The sequence below is a fragment of the Heterodontus francisci genome, unplaced genomic scaffold (assembly GCF_036365525.1).
Source record: "Heterodontus francisci isolate sHetFra1 unplaced genomic scaffold, sHetFra1.hap1 HAP1_SCAFFOLD_43, whole genome shotgun sequence".
Lineage (NCBI taxonomy): Eukaryota > Metazoa > Chordata > Chondrichthyes > Heterodontiformes > Heterodontidae > Heterodontus > Heterodontus francisci.
The window spans coordinates 9,678,821-9,683,222 of record NW_027141852.1 but is presented as its reverse complement, the minus strand read 5'-3'; the positions used below and the strand labels follow the sequence as shown (position 1 = coordinate 9,683,222).

Here is a 4,402-nt window from a genome sequence, read left to right as displayed (position 1 = left end):
TGTGCTGTATGATTCTATGAACATAAGAACGAGGAGCCGGAGTCGGCAAGTCAGCCCCTCGAGCCTGCTCTGCCATTCAATACAATCATGGCTGATCTCATCACGGCAGTTCTTGTTTCTTGCCAGTAGATGTCACTTCACTCCAATACAGTGAAGTTTACAAATCGGAGAGAGACACAACAGGAAAGAATTGTTCACATTACAGTGAATGTGTGGGATTTAGAAATACTAGGATTGGAGACGAGTTATTACTTGTCTGCTCGATCCCCATAGCCCTGTAAAATTATTTCCTTCAAGTGCCCATTCAAATTCATTTTGTAATCCTCGATTGTCTCCATTTCCACCGCCCTCGTGGGCAGCGAGTTGCAGATCATCACCAATCACTGTGTAAAAAAGTTCTTGCGCACATTCACCCTGTATCTCCTGTCCAAAACCTTTAATCTGTGTCCCCTAGTCCTTGTACCAATAGTTAACGGGAACAATGTTTCCTTGCCAACTTATTTAAAACTGTCATAGCCAAAAACACATCTGTCAATTCTCCCCTCACTCTCCTTTGATACCAGCAGAACAGCCCTAGCTTTTCCAACCTAACCTTGTAACTAAAATCCCCCATCCCTGGATCCATTCTGGTAAATCACCTCTGCGTCCTCTCAAGGACCCTCACATTCTTTCAAAAGTCTGATGAGCAGAACTGGAAGCAACACTCCAATTGGGGCCTAACCAGAGTTTTATAATGATAAAAGCAAAATGTTTTATAATGGTTCAGCATAACTTCCCTGCTTTTGTACTCAATGCCTCTATTTATAAAGCCCAAGATCCCATATGCTTTGCGAACCACTCTCGCAATATGTCTTGCCACCTTCAAAGATTGATGCTCATGAACCCCAAGTTCCTCTATTCCAGCACACTCTTTAGAACTGTGCCATTAAGTATATATTGCCTCTCCCTATTCCTTTACATCACCTCACACTTGTCACTATTAAATTCCATCTGCCACCTGGCTGCCCATTCTGCTAGCCTATCACTGTCCTGTTGCAGGCAGTTCATATCATCCTCACTGTTTGCCACTCCTCCAAGTTTGGTGTCATCGGCAGACTTTGAGATTCTACTCTGTATTCCAAGAACCAAGTCACTTACCTTGAGCAAAAAAAGCAGTGGTTCTGGCACTGACCCTTGGGGAACACCACTGTCGATTATCCTCCAGTCTGACAAAGAACCATGTAATAAGACTCGCTGTTTTCTGTCCTTAAACCAATTTTCTATCCAATTGGACACTGACCCTCCAATACCACGAACCTCAATTTTGTTAACCGCCCTTTTATGTGGTACCTTGTCAAACGCTTCCTTAAAATCCATATAAACAACATCCACTGCATTCCCTTCATCAACCTGCTCTGTTAGTTCATCAAAAAATGCAGTTAGATTAGTCAAGCATGAACTCCCATTTATAAATCCATGCTCACTCTCCTTAATTAACTCAAACCTCTCCAAGTGACTGTTGACTATTTACCATGATTATTCTTTCTAAAACATTACCCACCACTGCTGTTAATCTAACTAGCCTGTAGTTACCCAGACTGTCCTTACACCCTTTCTTGAATAAGGGTGTCGCATTTGCCACTGTTTAAACCTCTGGCACCTCCCCCGTATCCAGGGAAGATTGGAAGATTATAGCAAGCCCTTCCGTTATCTGCATCCGCATTTCCTTTCGCAACCTGGGATGTAAGCCATCCGGACCAGGTGATTTATCTTCCCTAAGCACAGCCAGCCTTTTTAGTACCTCCCTCTCCTAATTTGTACTCTCTCCATTGCCTCTACTCTCTTCACTTCTACTGATATTTTGTCAAATTCCACTTCCTTAGTGATCACTGATATAAAGTACTCATTAAGTAGATTAACATTGCCCTGCACCTCTAAGCTTATATTATCCTTTTTGTCCCCAATAGGCCCTACTCAACCTCTTACTACCCACTTATCATTTACATGCTGCTCGAAGATTTTTGGGTTCCCTTTCATGTTGACTGCCATTCTATTCTCATAGAAATAGAGAATAAGCAAATATAGAAGATGCAAGTACTTTCCATCCTTGATGAGGTGGAACTTTTTTATGTTGTGGGTGGTAATGACTTGGCCCACGAGTGTGGTGGAAGCAGAGACAATCAATGATTTGAAAAGGAAATTGGATGGATACTTGAAGGAAATAAACTTGCAGGAGGAAAGGGATCGAGCTGGTGAGTGGAACTGACTAGATTGCTCCGGGAAGAGCCAGCATGGACGTGATAGGCCAAACGACCACCTTATGTGCTGTAAATGACTCTGTGTTGTTTCTCAAATTCATTCCAATGGTGCTTGGTAAATAATCTCAAAGTAAATTGTGCAACTGGAAAATCAGAACCAAGGCAAGGGACGCATAAGGAAGCGAAATTGCTGAAACCCGGGATTGAACCAGGGACCTTTAAATCTTCAGTCTAACGCTCTCCCACCTGAGCTATTTCAGCCCTACATTAACAGCTTCTTGGTGTCCTTGTTTTGGAAGAAAATACATACATTCAAGTTTTCCAAAAAATTAAAGAACACAACATGTGAGTAATATACCCCATTGCTTTCTCAGTACTGATGGATTGTGAAGTGGGAGACAGCGAGAAGTCCCAGTGATCCACACTGACCCCGTGCTGAGAATGAAATGAGATCAAATTCAATCTTTCATAGTGAGATGCTGCTGAGAGGTAAGAGTCCTGAATCAAAGCGAGACTTGCTCATTTCAAACATTCCCTGTACTCTCTGCTCATGAAGCCTTAAAAAAGGGAAAAACAGAATGGCACTCAAACTCACAACCCTGCCATTAAAAGTCTCATATTCGACTGACAGAACTGTCACTTCTACTCGGTCTCTTATTGGATGGATGCAAGTCCAACGCAGGGGTGCATTGAAATCCTCCCATGGGTCCACATGTCAGACTGAGTTCCACGTTGTGGACTCAAGCAAAGGAAATCTGCTCACTTCCAAAACTATCAGCGAATTGAAGCTAATTCCAATCAATATCATCAGAGGTCAGAACTACCTGGTGAAAGAAGACACTCTGAAGAAGGATCCACAATTATTCAAAGGCATCGACAAAGTGAAAAACAAGAAAATCGATGAGTCAATGCAAGCCAAACAACAGAAACATTCCATTCCATTCCAGTCCAGAACCCAGTCCTGTTGTTTTTGGAGTCAGGTCTCAATTACTGCAACATCTTTATTTTCCCACTTGGCTATCTGCACATTTAGTTCATTACAATTTTGTCGACAAGCTCTTCGAATCTAGTTGTCTGGTCCTCAAGTCAGCTCCGGATGGAAGTCAATTCCACCTTCTGCAAGGCTGAAACCAATAGATAACCTGAATCTAAAAATGCCAGACGACCAGAGCTCGTCCGGGATTTGAACCCAGGATCTCTCACATGTTAATTAACCACATACCCAACGCAAGAATCATACCCCTAAACCAACGAACCACTGACAGATAAAGTTTTATAAGCTGCTGTGGAATTTCACTGGAACCCCCCAGCCAATCATCCATTTTTTTTCAGATCAAAGCAACATCCTGCAAATGCTGAAATAAAAACAGAAAGTGCTGGAAATTTTTTTTAATTTCCAAAATATACTTAATTCATAAAAATCTGCAAAAATTACATTGCCAAACAGTTTCAAACAGCACCAACAAATACAACCATTGCAATGGAGATCAGTTTCCTTCAATACTATCATGAGTTTCTTCGCAACCCTTCCATTTCACAATTGTCGTGCCAATTACAGTTTTACATTTACAGCAAATGAAAATATTAACGATACAGTTCGAGGGGTTTTCCATGGATCCAGCCCCTCAGTTCAGCTTGGTGGGGGGACCTTACACTGTGGTCTTTCCCCATTGAGCCTTTGCTGCGGTTGCCCCAAGCTTTAGTGCGTCCCTCAGCACGTAGTCCTGGACCTTGGAATGTGCCAGTCTGCAACATTCGGTGGTGGACAACTCTTTGCGCTGGAAGACCAGCAAGTTTCTGGCAGACCAAAGGGCGTCTTTCACCGAATTGATAGTCCTCCAGCAGCAGTTGATGTTTGTCTCGGTGTGCGTCCCTGGGAACAGCCCGTAGAGCATTGACTCCTGTGTTACAGAGTTGCTTGGGATGAACCTCGACAAAAACCACTGCATCTCTTTCCACACCTGCTTTGCAAAGACACATTCCAGGAGGAGGTGGGCGACCGTCTCTTCCCCACCACAGCCACCGCGGGGGCATTGTGCGGAGGGGGCGAGACTTCGGGTGTGTATGAAGGATCTGACGGGGAGGGCCCTTCTCACCACCAGCCAAACTACGTCTTGGTGCTTGTTTGAAAGTTCTGGTGATGAGGCATTCCGCCAAATGACTTT

At 43.5% G+C, this 4,402-nt stretch overlaps 1 non-coding gene across 1 annotated transcript; it reads right to left on the bottom strand.

The window, feature by feature from the left end:
- Window positions 1-2,425: 2,425 nt before the first annotated feature.
- trnaf-gaa (transfer RNA phenylalanine (anticodon GAA)) lies at window positions 2,426-2,498 on the bottom strand. Its single transcript has one exon. It is a non-coding gene; the product is annotated as a tRNA-Phe (tRNA).
- Between the last annotated feature and the right edge of the window lie 1,904 nt (window positions 2,499-4,402).